Raw genomic sequence first — 21,873 nt, forward strand, 5'->3', positions numbered from 1 at the left:
ATGATGCAGTTGGTGTGTTCAAAGCCTTACGCTTCGAACACACCGACTGTGTTTTTGCGTTTTGGTACACCAGAAGTACATTCATTTCCAATGGAACGCTGCGTTTGCCTTGCAGCATTGCGTTGCAGAGGTGTGGATTGTGCATATGTTGGATTTTTCGAACATGTTTGTCAAACTGTATGTGTAAACGGGTTGACAGAAATGGTAGCAGAGGGTGAATGTTGAACTTTTGTTGCACACATAGGCTTTGAACACACCGACTGCGTCATTGCGATAAATAGTATGCATCATCATCTAGATATGTGTGCAACAAAAGTTCAACATTCACCTTCTGCTACCATTTCTGTCATCCCGTTTACACATACAGTTTGACGCATACGTTCGATAAATCCAACATATGCACCAAACAGAACGCACTGCAACTGCCTCTGCAACGCAATGTTGCAAGGCAAACACAGCGTTCCATTGGAAATGAATGTACTTCTGGTGTACCAAAACGCAATGATGCAAATGGTAGCAGAAGGTGAATGTTGAACTTTTGTTGCACACATATCTAGATGATGCTGCATACTATTTTGCACAATGATGCAGTCGGTGTGTTCAAAGCATTAAAAATGACATAAATATATAGTTTAAAGTTACTTAAACATACATTTATTGAAAATACAAACAATATATTATTTAAATCATTAAACAAATATCAATTCACTGTATAATTTAAAAAAAGTAACTATGCATGTTCTCTCTAATTCTCCTCTATCTCGCTCTCTATGGGTGTGTTCATAAATTCAATCTGGAGTGCCAGAGAGCGCTCAGAGTGCGCTCTGGGCATTCGTAAATTCAGAACATTGTCAGATTGTCCATTTGTAAATTCAGAGTGTTTCTCTCTTGGAGCATTCAGAGCGCACACTGGACGCTGAGGAGTAGGGTTGATCCGAGGGTTCTGACCTCACAACGGCAGTCAAGCCCCCAAGCTAACTGGCTAACGTTGGCTAGCTTGCTAGCTACTTCCAGACACAAATGAGAGAACACCTCACTCTGACCATTTTATTCGACCTAGCAGAGCTGGTTAGGTTTTTTCATGTTATCCAGAGCGTTGGTGACTATAACTGTGCTGCTGGCAACTATTTAATTACGTGTTTTTGCCTACGTTTACTGACACTGGCCATATTCAATAGGTGCTGAGCGTTGGTAAATTCATCAGTTATTCTGCGCTTTTGCACACTCAGGCGAGAGTGCTCTGAAATTGGAGTAGATAGCCAGAGCGAATTTACGAACGCACCCTATGTCTCCCCTCCTGTAGGACCTGGGCCCTGAGCCCTAGGACCATGCCTCAGGAATACCTGGCCTGGCTATGAAAAGCCAACTGTCATTGACTGAGGTGTTGAACTGTTGCACCATTTATGAACGTTTGAAAGTCTTGAATAACAATCTCGCCTTAATGGCCACATGTACTCTTAAAATATTCACCTGGCACAGCCAGAAGAGGACTGGCCAACCCTTGGAGCCTAGTTCCTCTTTTTAAAAAATCCTAGGTTCCTGCCTTCTGGGGAGTTTTTCTTAGCCACTGTGCTTCTGCATCTGCATTGCTTGCACTTTGTTTTTTTTAGCTGGTTAACTGTAAAACACTTTGTACGGGAGAAACTTGGAGAGGGTGGGGGCCTTCAGGTTCCTTGTGGTGTACTTTACAGCACATCTACAAATGCACAGATGCGTTTCAAAAGGCAAAATTATTTATCTCTCTCTCTCCCCCCCTTCCCCTCTCTCTCTCCCAGGCAGGGGAGTTTGTTCTCAGTGCTCTAGCAGGCTGTAAGATGCTGAGGGAGCTGTCGAAAATGGAGAGTGAGACAGAGAGAACCTGGACCATGGCTGAGAACCTGGCCATGGTTAGCCCTTTTTCTTTGCTAAAGAAAAGTTACAGGATAATGCAGGCACTTGTCATCTCCCATCTGGACTGCTGCAAATCGCTGTTGACTGGGCTCCCCGTTTGTGCCATCAAACTCCTACAATTTATCCAGAACAATGCAGCGCACCTGGTGTTCCATTTTCCCAAGTCTTCCCATGTCACCCTGCTCCTGCGCACACTCCACTGGCTTCCAGTCGAAGCTCGCATCCACTACAAGACCATGGTACTTGTCTACGGAGCAGAAAGAGGAGCTGCCCCTCTCTACCTTCAGGTTATGCTCAAACCCTACACCCCAACCCGAGCACTCCGTTCTGCCACCTCTGGTCTCTTGGCCCTCCCACCCCTACGGGAGATCAGCTCCCGCTCAGCCCAGTCCAAGCTCTTCTCTGTTCTGGCACCCCAATGGTGGAACCAGCTATTTAACAGTCTGATGGCCTTGAGAAAGAAGATGTTTTTCAGTCTCTCGGTCCCAGCTTTGATGCACCTGTACTGACCTCGCCTTCTGGATGATAGCGAGGTGAACAGGCAGTGGCTCGGGTGGTTGATGTCCTTGATTATCTTTTTGGCCTTCCTGTGACATCGGGGGCTGTATGTGACTTGGAGGGCAGGTAGTTTTCCACCGGTAATGCGTTCGGCAGACCGCACCACCCTCTGGAGAGCCCTGCGGTTGCGGGCGGTGCAGTTGCCGTACCAGGCGGTGATACAGCCCGACAGGATGCTCTCAATTGTGCATCTTTAAAAGTTTGTGAGGGTTTTAGGTGTCAAGCCACATTTCTTCAGCCTCCTGAGGTTGAAGAGGCTCTGTTGCGCCTTCTTCACCACACTGTCTGCGTGTGTGGACCATTTCAGTTTGTCAGTGATGCGTACGCCAAGGAACTTGAAGCTTTCCACCTTCTCCACTGCGGTCTCGTCAATGTGGATAGGGGGGTGCACCCTATGCTGTTTCATGAAGTCCACGATCATCTCCTTTGTTTTGTTGACATTGAGTGAGAGGTTATTTTCCTGTCACCACACTCCCAGAGCCTTCACCTCCTCCCTGTAGGCGGTCTCGTCATTGTTGGTAATCAAGCCTACTACTGTTGTGTCGTCTGCAAACTTGATAATTGAGTTGGAGGCGTGCTTGGCCACGCAGTCATGGGTGAACAGGGAGTACAGTAGGGGGCTGAGCACGCACCCTTGTGTTGAGGATCTGAGAAGTGGAGATGTTGTTTCCAGCCCGTCAGGAAGTCCAGGACCCAGTTGCACAGGGCGGGGTTCAGACCCAGGGCCTCGAGCTTAATGATGAGCTTGGAGGGTACTATGGTGTTGAATGCTGAGCTATAGTCAATGAACAGCATTCTTACATAGGTATTCCTCTTGTCCAGATGGGATAGGGCAGTGTGCAGTGTGATGGCGATTGCATCGTCTGTGGATCTATTGGGGCGGTAAGCAAATTGAAGTGGGTCCAGGGTGACAGGTAAGGTAGAGGTGATATGATCCTTGACTAGTCTCTCAAAGCACTTCATGATGACAGAGGTGAGTGCTACGGGGCGATAGTAATTTACTTCACTTACCTTTGCTTTCTTGGGTACAGGAACAATGGTGGCCATCTTGAAGCATGTGGGAACAGCAGACTGGGAAAGGGAGAGATTGAATATGTCCGTAAACACATGCTGCGGCTAGGGATGTCGAGTTGAGAAATGTTGAATGTTAACCCCTTCCTCTCTCTCTCTCTCTAGACGTGTTCAGTGACTGCTACCAGAGCAGTTAGAGACAGTCCTTTACCCTCCTTATAAGGAAGTCTCCCGTGTGGGGCAGAGCTACCTGTCTGCAGATGGCCACCGCAGCCGACACCCGCCTCTTTTTCAGCCACGACGGAGTGCAGGTCAGTACTAAACACAGGATTCAGAGGTAAGAGTCTTAAATATTGTTTCCCCATCTCAGTTCTAGCCTTAGGAACAGACAACGACAGCAGCGACTGTGAACGAAGACTGTATTGAGTGACTGATCTGGTCAGTAAGGAACAGAGATACAAAGGGAGTTGTCCTATCAATGCTTTGTACACAAAAGTGTACCAGTGCTTTAGCCTCCTGGTGGAGAGAGAGGTCCATTGCACCATAGCATACAAATCACATGGTCACAGGTGAGTGATCTAGCATTTGTAATAAATCTTAAAGCACCATGATACACTCTGTCCAAAGTTTTTAAGGTACTTTCTGAGGCCTGCATATAGACAATATCACCATAATCCAACATTGATAAAAAAAGTGCTTTGAACAAGATCAAAGATCTGTTCCTAAAATAGAAACCCAATTTCAACTTCAGTTTATTGGTCAAGTTATCAATGTGCTGTTAGAAATTCAGCTTTTCATCTAACCAAATCCCAAGATACTTATAGGAGGGGACCCTATCAATTTGCTGGCCTTTTATAGTTAAAAGCTGCAAGTGACTCCATCTGTTTACTTTCAGGGAAGAGAAAACCATAAATGTAGTTTCAATTCAAAAAGCTGCCTTTGAATAACATCAAAAGCCAACTGTAAGTCCTGAAAAGCCTTCTCAATATTAGATGCACTATAATAAATAATTGTGTCATCAGCATACAGATGGAGATTGGCAGAGTCAACAGTCTTCCCTATATCATTTATATACAGTGTAAAAAGGATCAGACCTAAAATTGAGACTAGGGGAACTCCTTTTGTAAGCCTTCGAAACTCATATTTCATACCCTCCTGTGCTGCACACGGTGTTCTGTCAGAAAGGTAGTTTTGGAACAAATCCAATGCATGAACACTTAAACCAACGTTTTAGTCTATACAACAGCAGGGCATGGTCAACAGTGTCGAAGGCCTTCGATAAGTCAATAAAAAGTGAAACACAGTGATTTATCTTGTCCTGAGCATGCTTGGCTCTTAAACCCTGAATGGAATTGAGATAAAACTGAGTTATTATAAAGAAAGTCTTTCAACTGTGAGTTCAACAGGTTTTCCAAAACTTTTGCCTGTGCAGACAGTTTAGATATGGGATGAAAGTTATCCAACTGGGACGGATCTCCAACCTTATGTACAGTGGCTTGCCTTACAACCTGGAATTAAAATTGATTTTTTGGGGGTTTGTATCATTTGATTTACACAACATGCCTACCACTTTGAGGATGAAAAATATTTTTGATTGTGAAACAAACAAGAAATAAGACCATAAAACAGAAAACTTGAGCATGCATAACTATTCATCCCTCCACAAAGTCAATACTTTGTAGAGCCACCTTTTGCAGCAATTACAGCTGCAAGTCTCTTGGAGTATGTCTCTATAAGCTTGGCACATCTAGCCACTGTGATTTTTGCCCATTCTTCAAGGCAAAACTGCTCCAGATCCTTCAAGTTGGATGGGTTCCGCTGGTGTAGAGCAATCTTTAAGTCATACCACAGATTCTCAATTGGATTGAGGTCTGCGCTTTGACTAGGCCATTCCAAGACATTTAAATGTTTCCCCTTAAACCACTCGAGTGTTGCTTTAGCAGTATGCTTAGGGTCATTGTGGTCCTCTGTAGCTCAATTGGTAGAGCACGGTGCTTGTAACGCCAGGGTAGTGGGTTCGATCCCCGGGACCACCCATACGTAAAGATGTATGCACACATGACTGGACACATTTGGATAAAAGCGTCTGCTAAATGGCATATTATTATATTATATTGTCCTGCTGGAAAGTAAACCTCTGTCCCAGTCTCAAATCTCTGGAAGACTGAAACAGGTTCCCCTCAAGAATTTCCCAGTATTTAGCGCCATCCATCATTCCTTCAATTCTGACCAGTTTCCCAGTCCCTGCCAATGAAAAACATCCCCACAGCATGATGCTGCCACCACCATGCTTCACTGTGGGGATGGTGTTCACAGGGTGATGAGAGGTGTTGGGTTTGCGCCAGACATAGCGTTTTCCTTGATGGCCAAAAAGCTCAATTTTAGTCTCATCTGACCAGAGTACCTTCTTCCATATGTTTGGGGAGTCTCCAACATGCCTTTTGGCGAACACCAAACGTGTTTGCTTATTTTTTCCTTAAGCAATGGCTTTTTTCTGGCTACTCTTCCGTAAAGCCCAGCTTTGTGGAGTGTACTGCTTAAAGTGGTCCTATCGACAGATACTCCAATCTCCGCAGTGGAGCTTTGCAGCTTTTTTTATAACCCAACCCTGATCTGTACTTCTCCACAACTTTGTCCCTGACCTGTTTGGAGAGGTCCTTGGTCTTCATTGGTCCGTTTAGTGGTGTTGCAGACTCTGGGGCCTTTCAGAACAGGTGTATATATACTGAGATCATGTGACACTTAGATTGCACACAGGTGGACTTTATTTAACTAATTATGTGACTTCTTAAGGTAATTGATTGCACCAGATCTTATTTAGGGACTTCATAGCAAAGGGGTTGGATACATATGCACGCACCACTTTTCCGTTATTTATTATTTTCGAATTTGTTGAACATTTAATTTTTTTCAATTTGGACTATTTTGAATGTCAATTACATGAAATCCAAATAAAAATCAATTTAAATTACAGGTTGTAATGCAACAAAAATGGGAAAAACGCCAAGGGGGATGAATACTTTTGCAAGTTACTGTAAAGGCGTGACATACGCTTCTTTCCAGACTTTTGGAATGGTATTACTCTGCAGTTAAATATTTAATATATGAGTGAGATAGGAAGCAATGATCTCTGCACCAGTTTTTAGAAAATAAGGGTTTAATTCATCCAGGCCAGCCACTTTCTTAATATCAATAGATATGAGTGCCTTTACAAAAAAAAGCTCAATTTTAATCTAATCTGACCAGAGTACCTTCTTCCATATGTTTGGGGTCTCCCACATGCCTTTTGGCGAACACCAAACGTGTTTGCTTATTTTTTCTTTAAGCAATGGCTTTTTTCTGGCCACTCTTCCGTAAAGCCCAGCTCTGTGGAGTGTACGGCCTAAAGTGGTCCTATGGACAGATACTCCAATCTCCGCTGTGGAGCTTTGCAGCTCCTTCAGGGTTATCTTTGGTCTCTTTGTTGCCATAAAGCTTTTTGTAAAGCCTTTATATTTAGAAAAACTAATGTTTATTTATTTATATATACAGTATATACACATATAGAAGCTCATTGATTGATTCCTTCAAGCAAGCTTAAAATCGAAAAACATCGATGGAGGCGCTCCTTCACTAACGTTACCTATCTGTAAGTGCCTTGCAAAAGTATTCATCCCCTTGGCGTTTTTCCTTTTTTGTTGCATTACAACCTGTAATTTAAATTGATTTTTATTTGGATTTCATTGAATGGACATACACAAAATAGTCCAAAAGTGAAATGAAATAAATAACTTGTTTCAAAAAATGCCATAAAATAAATAACGGTAAAGTGGTGTGTGCATATGTATTCACCCCCTTTGCTATGAAGCCCCTAAATAAGATCTGGTGCAACTAATTACCTTCAGAAGTCACATAATTAGTTAAATAAAGTCCACCTGTGTGCAATCTAAGTGTCACATGATCTGTCACATGATCTCAGTATATATACACCTGTTCTGAAAGGCCCCAGAGTCTGCAACACCACTAAGCAAGGGGCACCACCAAGCAAGCAGCACCATAAAGACCAAGGAGCTCTCCAAACAGGTCAGGGACAAAGTTGTGGAGAAGTACAGATCAGGGTTGGGTTATAAAAAAATATCAGAAACTTTGAACATCCCACGGAGCACCATTAAATCCATTATTAACAAATGGAAAGAATATGGCACCACAACAAACCTACCAAGAGAGGGTCGCCCACCAAAACTCACAGACCAGGCAAGGAGGGCATTAACCAGAGAGGCAACAAAGAGACCAAAGATAACCCTGAAGGAGCTGCAAAGCTCCACAGCGGAGATTGGAGTATCTGTCCATAGGACCACTTTAGGCCGTACACTCCACAGAGCTGGGCTTTACGGAAGAGTGGCCAGAAAAAAGCCATTGCTTAAAGAAAAAAATAAGCAACCACGTTTGGTGTTCGCCAAAAGGCATGTGGGAGACCCCAAACATATGAAAGAAGGTACTCTGGTCAGATGAGATTAAAATTGAGCTTTTTGCCCATCATGGAAAATGCTATGTCTGGCGCAATCCCAACACCTCTCATCACCCCAAGAACACCATCCCCACAGTGAAGCATGGTAGTGGCAGCATCATGCTGTGGGGATATTTTTCATCGGCAGGGACTGGGAAACTGGTCAGACTTGAAGGAATGATGGATGGCGCAAAATATAGGGAAATTCTTGAGGGAAACCTGTTTCAGTCTTCCAGAGATTTGAGACTGGGACAGAGGTTCACCTTCCAGCAGGACAATGACCCTAAGAAATACTGCTAAAGCAACATTTGAGTGGTTTAAGGGGAAACATTTAAATGTCTTGGAATGGCCTAGTCAAAGCCCAGACATCAATCCAGTTGAAGATCTGTGGTATGACTTAAAGATTGCTGTACACCAGCGGAACCCATCCAACTTGAAGGAGCTGGAGCAGTTTTGCCTTGAAGAATGGGCAAAAATCCCAGTGGCTAGATGTGCCAAGCTTATAGAGACATACCCCAAGAGACTTGCAGCTTTAATTGCTGCAAAAGGTGGCTCTACAAAGTATTGACTTTGGGAGGGTGAATAGTTATGCACACTCAGTTTTCTGTTTTTTTGTCATATTTCTGCTTTGTTTCACAAGAAAATATATTTTGAATCTTCAAAGTGGTAGGCATGTTGTGTAAATCAAAAGATACAAACCCCCCAAAAAATCAGTTTTAATTCCAGGTTGTAAGGCAACAAAATAGGAAAAATGCCAGGGGGGGTGAATACTTTCGCAAGCCACTGTATTTTATTTCCAGATTTTAAATATGATTCTATACATTCCATCATGGTTTACAACTAGTACTGTGTAGTGTTTATGACTATGCATTTCTCTTCTGAAAGTCCACTAGTATGTTGTGCTAACAAGCTTCCCATACCTTTCTATTGTATGTTAGTTAGCTAGCTGGTTAACTTTATTTTATACTGACTAGCAAAGAGGGTGTTGTACCCAGTTCGTTTACACATTTCATAGTAAAGATGTCGCCCCTTTCTGACAAGTCATTTGCCATTTCATGCCAACTGAGCCCAGCAACTTGTGATAGAAATGCAAGGCATCATCGTTATGTTACTGAAACTGACTTTGCTATCTTTTTAATGCCAGCTACAATGTTAGCTAATTTGTGGGCTAACCCAGCTAGCTATTTATTGGTCAAAGGCAGGAATGAGACACTGGATGTATGTCAGAGACACATACAGTAGTAACCCTGTGTAGCATCCCTGTATGCTTGCTTGACATCTACCAAGAGGTCTGGACCTTTATGGCACAGAAAGAACAGGATAGGTCTACACAAAGATACTGGTGATATAGCTATTGGCAAGTGTGCTTACCCTACTTTGGTCCAGGGTAAGCAGCCCTGGTTCAACTTCTCTCCCTCAATCACTACAGTAGAATGACACTACAGTAGCATTACACTACAGTAGCATTACTTGAACTTCTACCGCTGCATACTGGAGCGGGTATAACTACCATCCTCCTGTACCACCTGCTGTTTGGAGAGGTGCCCACCACCATTCCCAGTACGTAACTTTCTACTTGGAAAGGTGGTTCACGCACGTTATGTTGCCTAGTTCCAGGTGCATACAGGGAGAATTGATTGTTGTGTGCTCCACAATAATAAATGGTCTTTCCACATGTCATAAATACAGTGGATGGTTAAAGGGCATTCCTTTCTTTGACGTGTGCTCATAGCACAAGGTGTTTAATCTCTGTCATTGTGTTGTACAGCAATCGGCTTCAACGTGGAGACTGTGACTTACAAGAACCTGAAGTTCCAGGTGTGGGATCTTGGTGGACAGACAAGCATCAGGTAATTATATGAATACCACAACAAGTATTTCATGTATATGCATAAACACATAGACATTGTTGAGTGTAAAAGGAAGACAGAAGCTTCCTCAAGGCATCACAACTTGCCAACATTATTTTGCCACGTCTCTTTGTATGAAGGGTTTGGCCTACCTGCCTCTGCTCCCCAGTCTTTCCCCTATACCCTTTTTTTCTACCCCAAACCCTGAGCTACTGAGCTAATTGATCAGTTCAGTTATTGCCTTAATTCAACACACCTGGTCTTCCAGGTCAATTAATCAAAAACATGAAGTAACTGCAGCACTCCAGGACCAGGGTTGCCAACCTCTGACATACTGTATTGGAGGGAACACACACACACACGCACACACACACGCACACACACACACTGCTTTCATTGTGAGATTTCTGCTATACAACCCAACAAAAGTGGCCACGCTGTTGATCCCTCACTTAAACCACACATGCATGCAAACATGTCATTTAAGATTACATTACATACCGGTACTTTATTTGAATCCACAAATTACATTACATTAACAATTATGACATTTTTTCAAAAGTCTTGGAAAAAACGAAAAAAGGACAAGGATACAAAAATCTCCTTTCTCCCCACAGCTAGGCTGCTATAACAGCTGAAACAGAGCAGTACCTTGTTCTCCACACAGCTAGGCTGCTATAACAGCTGAAACAGAGCAGTACCTTGTTCTCCACACAGCTAGGCTGCTATAATAGCTGAAACAGAGCAGTACCTTGTTCTCCACACAGCTAGGCTGCTATAACAGCTGAAACAGAGCAGTACCTTGTTCTCCACACAGCTAGGCTGGTGGAGGTAGCAGGAGGCGGCAGGTAGCTTAGTGGTTAAGAGCGTTGTGCCAGTAACCGAAAGGTCGCTGGTTCTAATCCCCGAGCCGACTAGGTGAAAAATCTGTCGATGTGCCCTTGAGCAAGGCACTTAACCCTAATTGCTCCTGTAAGTCGCTCTGGATAAGAGCGTCTGCTAAATGACTAAAATGTAAATGTAGGCTGCTATAACAGCTGAAACAGAGCAGTACCTTGTTCTCCACACAGCTAGGCTGCTATAACAGCTGAAACTGAGCAGTACCTTGTTTTCCACACAGCTAGGCTACTATAACAGCTGAAACTGAGCAGTACCTTGTTTTCCACACAGCTAGGCTGCTATAACAGCTGAAACAGAGCAGTACCTTGTTCTCCACACAGCTAGGCTGCCCATAACAGCTGAAACAACGTAGTACATCTCCTTTCTCCACACAGCTAGGCTGCCCATAACAGCTGAAACAGAGCAGTACCTTGTTCTCCACACAGCTAGGCTGCCCATAACAGCTGAAACAACGTAGTACATCTCTTTTCTCCACACAGCTAGGCTGCCCATAACAGCTGAAACAGAGCAGTACCTTGTTCTCCACACAGCTAGGCTGCCCATAACAGCTGAAACAACGTAGTACATCTCCTTTCTCCACACAGCTAGGCTGCCCATAACAGCTGAAACAACGTAGTACATCTCCTTTCTCCACACAGCTAGGCTGCCCATAACAGCTGAAACAGAGCAGTAAATCGCCTTTTTCCACACAGCTAGGCTGCCCATAACAGCAGAAACAGATTAGCACTTCACCAGTTGCTTTGCTCTACTCTTAGACAGGCCTGCAATCTGAAGGCCACATACCGTAAGCCTATGTATGTGGCAGAGACGGCAAAATATCAGTGCCATCAACTTGCACTTATATCTAAGGCTGTCCGAGCGTGATACAAGGTTATGGTATTTCAGATGCTTGTCAGCAAAGGCCTGTTCTATTTAAGTGTCTTCCCACTAACATGCCATTCAGTAATATAAGATGAAGATTAATACTGGCCAGGGTCCAGTGTTTAGAAGAATCTGCAGGGACATTCAAGTATGAATGTAGAGTATAAAGAATGATTTCTCTTACTATTTTACATTACATAATTAACATCAACTACTACTGAAAAACAGGAATTATTCTAAACTTTACTGTGTTTCCTGTGTTGCTTTTTTCACAGGGAAATGCACGAATAGTCACCATGCAGTATGTCCTGACCTGGGGTTTGTCTGAAGTTGGGAAGGAGCCTCACCTGGGAATCACAAATGGGTTGTTCACACAAGCCAACACTTTTTGAGTGATACTGTGGTATCCAGTCACGACCATGTTCTGTATCAGAATCAGCAGTAGTCTGTCATTATGAATTCCTTTTCTTGAAATCCATTTTCCTTACCTTATTCTGACACTTTTTGTGGAACCTTTAGATAGAAATGTATTGTGTGGAACAAACATGCCTCGCTGACTATATAATAACAAATCATGTCAGCTCTATTCATGACATTGACGTTTCACAACTTTTGCCTACTGAAAGTGCCCCAGGAGATAAAGGGGGTGTATTCACTACACAAATTCTATTGCAAAACATTTAGTCTGTCACAAAACGTTTTGTAACAGAAACCGTTTACTGCAAATGCTGTTCAGTTCTGTTTTGTTCTTAACTCCCTTTCCTCTACTACTCCTTTTCCAAGCTTCCTTTCCTCATTTCCTTTCCTATCGTTTCTGTGCTTCCTTTCCTTTTCTCCTTTAACGGTTCCCTTTCACCATTTATTTTCCTCATATCCTAGCTCCCTTTCTTTGCCATCTCCCTTTCCTTTCCTCCTTTTCAATTCTAGCTCCTCTACCTTTCCTAGCTCCCTTTGCTTAGCCATTAGTGTTCTTGATATTAATATCTATTTGGATTGGGATATTATAAATTGCTATGATATATATATATATTTTTTACATTTGTGAATGATGTATGCAAGGTGGCTGACTGTATATAAAAAAAGCAATTTCATGTCCGTTCTAAATTAAATGACACTTCAATTGTTGTGGCAATGGGGGCTTCAAATAGTGATCAAATCAAATAAAAGTGTATTGGTTGCGTACACAGTTTAGCACATCAAAGTGCATTTGGAATTTTACACCAGTGGTAAAGTGTACACACTACTTATTTTCCCCAATGTAGTGTAATTTTTTTATTTTATATATACATTTTAAATATTGTATAACATATATCATGGCCTAGCCTACAGTTTGGGCTTATTAGTCACCATGAATAATAAAAAATGCCTATTCCCTATTTATATTTTGTGCAATGGCTTGAATAATTTGCTCAGGACATATATGCAGCCTGTTAATATTTGTCATGGTTTTCACAGTCCAACCATTGTTATGCTACTTTGTTGATAAAGCAACACACACAGTATTTAAATAATTGGATGGCTCACAACTTCCTCCAGCTAAATCAAGACAAGACCGAGGTACTTATTATTGAAGCCAAAGCACAGAGTGAATCTGGCTGCACATTTTAATTCACTGTCAAAAAAGATAAAACACTAGGTAAAAAACCTAGGTGTGGACATATTTAAAAGTGATCTTAAAACACCTTTTTAGCTTTACTTTTCCTTAGGGTGCTTTTTTAGTCTTTTAGATTAAAATTGTTATTCTTTTGTTTCTTGTGTAGTAAATATTTGTGTTTTTATTTTCATAGTTTTTTCGTGTGAAGTGCATTGTGTTGCATTCATGTCTGAAATGTGCTATATAAATAATGCTTGATTTCATTTCATTTATTACTCTGTTCCAGAATAAAAGGGCTTTGGAATGACCCAGGTCCTTCCTCCACTGCAGCCTCCTCAACAGTTTATTAATTCCTTTGTAGAAACAATATTTTCATCCAGACTTTGTGGCTTGGAAAGGGTAGTGACTATTAATACATTAATCTAATAATCAAACAGATGGGTTTTTGGAAAAGTAGGTACTTTAGTCAAAACACCCCCATCCAGTGGATATATAGTGTCATTAGAATGAGTAGGAAATCACTATTCAAGACAAAGGCTGGAGGAACATATTGTTTCTATAAAATAATGAATGTACAATGGAGGGGATTTGTTTTCACATTGACTTATTACTTCAGAGGCAAAAATTCCAGACAACATAAATTAATGTATTATCAGGGAACAATCTAAGGCAAAATAAGACAATTGATATGTTATTAACTTGAGGTATGAAATAAGGTATGAAATAATTGGAATGTTAATGACAGCTCCATCTTGGGGGGGTCAAAGGTCATAAAGTACCTGTATGCATTTTGATGAGATAGAATGGGCAGCATTGGGATGTGCTTTATTATCACATGGTACCCTAGATGATAACTACATTTACATTTCAGTCATTTAGCAGACGCTCTTATCCAGAGCGACTTACAGTTAGTGAGTGCATACATTTTTTCATACTGGCCCCCCGTGGGAATCGAACCCACAACCCTGGCGTTGCAAGCGCCATGCTCTACCAACTGAGCTACACCAAACATCCCACAGAACAAGGAGAACCGTTGGAGATCTTATACGTTTTCTTCTATGAGATAATAACAGTCTATTAACATGACCTTTATCAATTATGAAGCCTTTATGTGCTTTTTTTCAATACATAAAGGATTACAAAATCACAAAATGTGACATTAGCTGATGAAGATTATCTCATAGAACAAAACATATAACATTTCCTATGCCCGTAATAAGTAATTTTCGGCGATTATCAAACCCCCCTACAAAAACACCATTCATTACCCCATAGGCTGTTCGAACAAACCATGGCGGAGTTAGTGCTTACAAAAAGACGACATTACTATTTCTCTCTATAACTGGGACAGGGAGCAGGCTGGATGTAGTGGCGCCCCCTGGAGGCCTTGACTGTGGCCGGGGATCAACCCCCCTCCCTAGTTTTCCCCAGCCCGTGCATGGAGCAGGCTGAATGTAATGGCGCCTCCTTGGGGCAGGGAGCTGGCGGAGGTCAGCCCCCCCTGTTCGGGGGTCGGCTCCCACTCCCTGGGTTGGCCCCAGCCCTCTCTGGGTGTATTTAGTGGTGCCCCTTGGTGGCCACGGGCAGGGGTCGGGCCCTCTCTTCGGCGGTCGGCCCCCCTCCCTGGGTTGGCCCATCCCTCTCTGGCCGTCTCCCCCACTCTTCCTGGTGCAGAGAGCAGGGTGAATGTAGTGGCACTGCATGGTGGTCGAGGGCAGGGGGTTGGCCCCCCTCCCTGGGTCGGCCTCAGCTCTCTCAGGCCCTCTCCCCCCATATCCCTGGGGCAGGGAGCTGGCTGGATGTAATGGCGCCACCTGGTGGCTGCTGGCGGGGGTCGGGCAACCTCCCTGGGGAAGGGAGCTGGGTGGAAGTATTGGCGCCCCCTGGTTGCTGTGGGCGGGGATCGGCCCCCCTCTCTGGGGGACGGCCCCCCCTCCCTTGGTCGACCTCAGCCCTCTCCCCTTATCTCCCTGGTGCAGGAAGCTGGCTGGATGTACTGGTGGCGGTGGGCGGGGGTAGGCACCCCTCTCCGGGGGTCAGGACCCCCCTCCCTAGGTCAGCCTCTGCCCTCTCTGGCCCTCTCCCCCCAAATCCCTGGGGAAGGGAGCTGGCTGGATGTAGTGGTGCCCCCTTGTGGCCGGGCATCGGCCCAACCAGTCTCTGGCGCAAGACTATAGACAGAGTCTCTGGGTTAGAGCGTTCTAATCACCTGTAAATGCACACTAAACAGGTGTAATGAACACGTGTAAAAATGACCATAGCAAGCGTTCTAATCACCTGTAAATGCACACTGGACAGGTGTAAATAATACGTATAAAAATGACCATAACAATCATTCTAATCACCTGTAAATGCACACTAAACAGGTGTAATGAACACAGGTAAAAATGACTTTTGACATTTGATAAAAGCAAGTGGAAAATGATCATTACAAGCGTTCAAATCACCTGTAAACGCACACTGGACAAGTGAAAAAAACACATGTAACGAAAATAACATTTGACACTTGAACAAAGCAAGTGAAAAATGATAATTACAAGTGTTAAGACGTCTTCCGGGTAAGACGAGTTGAACCTTTTGGCTTTCCATAGATACCGACCTCCAGCTTCCACCACAAAGCACAGCAAGGCAGGAGAGGAGTTAGAGGACTGGGGTAGATTGACGGAACACAGATGAAAAACCTGACCTTCGAGGAGTATCCAAGGCTAATCCGCACAACAGTCAGTCACAGCACAGATGTATCCTCTCGGCTTTCAGGGAGGGCACCACACCAGCACTATCTCCTCGTGTAGAAACCAGCAGATGTCACTGCTTGGTTTACTAGCGATTTTAACGCTTTGATCCTGTAGGATTTTAGATTTTGCCTGTTGTTTAATGACAACTCTCGCAGCCTATAACGGTTTTGCTAAGTAATAAAAACTTGTAACAATTGAAACAAACAAACAGTGTGACACAACACGCTCAGCGAAACTCCCCTGCCGCCATCTTGAAGTGGATGTTTGTTATGATGTCTTTTCATGGTGGTGGGAACAGGTTACATTTAGTAGATAAGTGACTTGGTGCCACAGTGTCTGAATAACAAGGATTCCATTATGTCAAGGGAGCTTACTGGTGGTTTATATTACAATGATTGATGGACATGATATACTGACTTGGGTACAGGGTAATACCATCAAAGAAGGGAGTGCCCACTGAGGGTTAACAGATGTTGTTGAAGAAATGTGTAACAGAAGGTATATAAACTGAGATATTTTCTTTGTTCAGTAGTTCGGAATGGCAAGAGGCAGAGCATGTTCCTTTTGTTAACGAACCACGGTACCTATTCAATATTTGAATGAACTCTCCATCTAAGTGTTAAATATCTTCTTGCATCATGAATTACTTGATACCCTAGAAACTCATCATAACAATGTTGAAACATGGAGGGTGGTTAATTGAAGTTTCTCAGGACTAACTCTGCTACATTTGTCTTGAAATGTTTGCAGAACAAAATATATTAAATAGGAAATGTTTTGTGTTGTACTGTTTAAACAAAAATAATTTCCTGTCGGATACAATAAAGTCATTATCAAGCATTCTCATCAGTGCATTATGTCACCATCAGGTTTGAGAAGCGTATCTACATCCCTCTCCCAGGTGACCCCGCTAGGTCCCAGATGTTCCGGCTGCACCTGGGCAACACACCCCACAGCCTGATTGACACAGACCTGTGTAAGCTTGCCAAAAAGACAGAAGGCTACTCTGGGGCCGACATCAGCCTCATCGTACGAGATGCCCTTATGCAGCCTGTCAGGAAAGTGCAGTCAGCCATACTCTTCAAAAAGGTAATTTATACACACGATATAGTAACTCTACTTGAGTCAACTCTTGTACACCAAACTTGGACTTGTATCTCTTTCTCTACTATTAAGGAGATTTAAGATATTGTAGCATGTTGTTTATAATGTGAGGGCCATCCCATGCCAACAGTCAATTGATGGTGGATGAACTTCTGGCCCCATGATCGCCTAGTGACAAGCTGCTGGACCCCGTCCTCTGCATGGTGAGAAACACACATTCATACCACATACAGTTTTGAGAATGACACAAATACTAATTTTCACAAAGTCTGCGGCCTCAGTTTTGATTATGTCAATTTGCATATACTCCTGAATGTCATGAAGAGTGATCAGATGAATTGCAATTAATTGCAAAGTCCCTCTGTGCCATGAAAATTAACTTAATCCCCAAAAAACATTTCCACTGCATTTCAGCCCTGCCACAAAAGGACCAGCTGCCATCATGTCAGTGATTCTCTCATTAACACAGGTGAGAGTGTTGACGAGGACAAGGCTGGAGATCACTCTGTCATGCTGATTGAGTTAGAATAACAGACTGGAAGATTTAAAAGGAGGGTGGTGCTTGAAATCATTGTTATTCCTCTGTTAACCATGGTTACCTGCAAGGAAACATGTGCCGTAATCATTGTTTGCACAAAAAGGGCTTCACAGGCAAGGATATTGCTGCTAGTAAGATTGCACCTAAATCAACCATTTATCGGATCATCAAGAACTTCAAGGAGAGAGGTTCAATTGTTGTGAAGAAGACATCAGGGCGCCCAAGAAAGTCCAGCAAGCGTCAGGACCGTCTCCTAAAGTTGATTCAGCTGCGGGTTCGGGGCACCACTAGTGCAGAGCTTGCTCAGGAATGGCAGCAGGCAGGAGTGAGTGCATCTGCACGCACAGTGAGGCGAAGACTTTTGGAGGATGTCCTGGTGTCAAGAAGGGCAGCAAAGAAGCCACTTCTCTCCAGGAAAAACATCAGGGACAGACTGATATTCTGCAACAGGTACAGGGATTGGACTGCTGAGGACTGGGGTAAAGTCATTTCCTCTGATGAATCCCCTTCCCGATTGTTTGGGGCATCCGGAAAACACCTTGTCCGGAGAAGACAAGGTGAGCGCTACCATCAGTCCTGTGTCATGCCAACAGTAAAGCATCCTGAGACCATTCATGTGTGGGGTTGCTTCTCAGCCAAGGGAGTGGGCTCACTCACAATTTTGCCTAAGAACACAGTCATGAATACAGAATGGTACCAACACATCCTCCGAGAGTAACTTCTCCCAGCCATCCAAGAACAGTTTGGTGACGACCAATGCCTTTTCCAGCATGATGGAGCACCTTGCCATGAGGCAAAAGTGATAACTAAGTGGCTCGGGGAACAAAACATCAACATTTTGGGTCCATGGCAAGGAAACTCCCCAGACCTTAATCCCATTGAGAACTTGTGGTCGATCCTCAAGAGGCGGGTGGACAAACAAAACCCCACAAATTCTGACAAAACTCCAAGCATTGATTATGTAAGAATGGGCTGCCATCAGTCAGCATGCCAGGGCGGATTGCAGAGGTCTTGAAAAAGAAGGGTCAACACTGCAAATATTGACTCTTTGCATAAACTTAATGTAATTGTTAAAAGCATTTGACACTTATGGAATGCTTGTAATTATACTTCAGTATACCATAGTAACATCTGACAAAAATATCTCATAACACTGAAGCTGCGAACTTTGTGAAGACCAATACTTGTGTCATTCTCAAAACTTTTGACCACGACTGTACATACTCACTATGTTCACTGACATTCACATTCACTGCTCACAAACATGCTGGTACATGTTGTTTCAACATAGACGTCCAGGTATTTCACACTGACTCTCACATTTGTGTAATTGCTGAACCATGCTCATGCTTTTGTTTGTCTTCTCTGTGTCCCTCTGCCCTCCAGTCTTACATGCTGCGCTCACTATCCACCACGCGACCCACAGTCAACATGGAGGACTTGTTTAAGGTCAGGAAGTTCACAAACAACTTTGGAAAGGAGGGTTGAGAGGTCCTGGTCAGCCGGGACTTCACTACTCCTTACTGTCTCTCTAAAGCCCCATTTGTACAACCTCCTGTCAACTAGTAGCTACAGTACTACCACACTACAAACTTGGACTTGTTCGACTAACCTGCATTGGCAAGAATGATGGAGCATTTTAACTTCATGCATATTCTTTCCCTCTAATCATACACTATTGGACAGAGTCCTGAAAACTGTTTTAATTAATCATTATGGAGTGGTGTTGAAGCGCTTTTGAACAATTGTGTGTAATTGCATTCATGTTTTATTCAATGTGTAAGTCTTAAAGGAAAACTCCACCCAAAAACTATATTTTGGTATTTGTTTCATTAGTCCATTGTTGACATAGTCCCAAAAGGTTTTGCTTGTCAGCAATCAAGTTATCAAGATATGTAACTTTCAAAATACAGAAATCATCCCCATATGTTGGATTTTGCATCATATGATGCTGTGTTTTGCATCATATGATGCTGCGTTTTGCAAAATGCATCATACAGGGATGATTTCTATATATTTTTAAGTTAAATATAAACATTTGCCCATTATTCTTTTCAAAATTCTTCAAGATCTGTCAAATTAGTTGTTGATCATTGGTAGACAACCATTTTCAGGTCTTCCCATAGATTTTCAAATATATTTAAGTCAAAACTGTAACTCGGACACTCAGGAACATTCACTGTTTTCTTGGTAAGCAACTCCACTGTAGATTTGTTCTTGTGTTTTAGGTTATTGTACTGCTGAAAGGTAAATTCATCTCCCAGTGTCTGGTGGAAAGCACACACTGAACCAGGTTTTCCTCTAGGATATTGCCTGTGCTTAGCTCCATTCCATTTATTTTTTATCCTGAACAACTCCCCAGTCTTTAATGATTACAAGCATACCCATAACATGATGCAGCCACCACTATGCTTGAAAATATGGAGAATGGTACTCAGTAATGTGTTGTATTGGATTTGCCCCAAACCTAACACTTTGTATTCAGGACAAAAGTTATTTGCTTTGCCACATTCTTTGCAGTATTACTTTACTGCCTTGCTGCAAACAGGATGCATGTTTTGGAATATTTTTATTCTATACAGGCTTCTTTCTTTTCACTCTGGCAATTAGGTTAGTATCGTGGAATAACTACAATGTTGTTGATTCATCCTCAGGTTTCTTCCATTAAACTCTGAAACTGTTTTAAAGTCACCATTGGCCTCATGGTGAAATCCCTGAGTGGTTTCCTTCCTCTCTGGCAACTGAGTTAGAAAGGAGGCCTGCATCTTTGTAGTGACTGGGTGTATTAATACACCATCCAAAGTTTAACAAATAACTTTACTATGCTAAAAGGGATATTCAATGTCTGTTTATTTAATTTTTTTACTCATCTACCAATAGGTGCCCTTCTTGGTGAGGCTTTAGAAATCCTCCCTGGTCTTTGTGGTTGAATCAGTGTTTGAAATTCACTGCTCGACTGAGGGACCTTACAGATAATTGTGTGTGTGGGGTACAGAGATGAGGTAGTCATTCAAAAATCATGTTAAACACTATTATTGCACACAGAGTGAGTCCATGCAACTTATTATGTGACTTGTTTAGCTAATTACTCCTGAACTTATTTTGGCTTGCTATAACAAAGGGGTTGAATGCTTATTGACTCAAGACATTTCAGCTTTTCATTTTTAAAAATGTGTAAAGATTTTGAAAAAACATATAATTCCACTTTGACATTATGGGGTATTGTGTGAAGGCCAGTGACAAAAAAATCTCAAATTAATCCATGTTAAATCTGTAGCTCAGCTGGTAGAGCACGGCGCTTGTAACGCCAAGGTAGTGGGTTCGATCCCCGGGACCACCCACACACAAAAATTTATGCACGCATGACTGTAAGTCGCTTTGGATAAAAGCGTCTGCTAAATGGCATATTATATTATATTATTATTAAATACTGGTGAAGCTAGAGGATAGCCAACCTACTCTCTGGACCAATAAAGCTAGCTATCTAGCTAGCCAGGTAGCTAGCTACCGCTAACTACACTAAACAAAACTATAAACACAAGACCCTGGGAGGACAACGAGCACACAGATGAGCTTCCCAAATTCTCTAAAATGACGTTGGAGGTGGCTTATTGTAGAGAAATTAACATTCAGTTCGCTGGCAACAGCTCTGGTGGAATTCCTGCAGTCAGCATGCCAATTGCACACTCCCTCAAAACTTCAGACATCTGTGGCATTGTGTTGTGTGACAAAACTGCACATTTTAGAGTGGCCTTTTATTGTCCCTAGCACAAGGTGCATCTGTGTAATGATCATGGCGTTTACAGCTTCTTGATATGCCACACCTATCAGGTGGATGGATTATCTTGGCAATGGAGAAATGCTCACTAACAGAGATGTAAACAAATGTGTGCACAAAATCTGAGAGAAATAATATTTTTGAGCATATGGAACATTTCTGGGATCTTATTTCAGATTTTTTTCTGATAACCCAATTATCTGCATCGCAGTGCTAACTGTGCCACTAGAGTTCCTGGTTCGAATCCAGGCTCTGTCGCAGCTGGCCACGACCGGGAGACTCATGGGCGGCGCACAATTGGCCCAGGGTAGGGGAGGGAATGGCCGGCAGGGATGTAGCTCAGCTGATAGAGGATGGCGTTTGCAACGCCAGGGTTGTGGGTTCGATTCCCACGGGGGGCCAGTATTATAAAAAAATATAAATAATTGTTAGCTTGTTACCTAGCTAGCTACCTTGCTAGCTAGCTAAACAACAGCTGGAACGACCTAGCTGTAAAGTTTACAAGTAGATTTCCCCACTAGCTGGCTACTAGATGACCAATATAACAGTTGGCCCTAAAACATTTTGT

The 21,873-nt window shown here is 42.9% G+C and overlaps 1 pseudogene; it reads left to right on the forward strand.

Moving 5' to 3' along the window:
* The first annotated feature begins 582 nt into the window (after nucleotides 1–582).
* LOC121587176 lies at nucleotides 583–19,015 on the forward strand (annotated as a pseudogene).
* Nucleotides 19,016–21,873: the final 2,858 nt, after the last annotated feature.

Source organism: Coregonus clupeaformis, chromosome 18, assembly GCF_020615455.1.
Source record: "Coregonus clupeaformis isolate EN_2021a chromosome 18, ASM2061545v1, whole genome shotgun sequence".
Taxonomy (NCBI): Eukaryota; Metazoa; Chordata; class Actinopteri; order Salmoniformes; family Salmonidae; genus Coregonus; species Coregonus clupeaformis.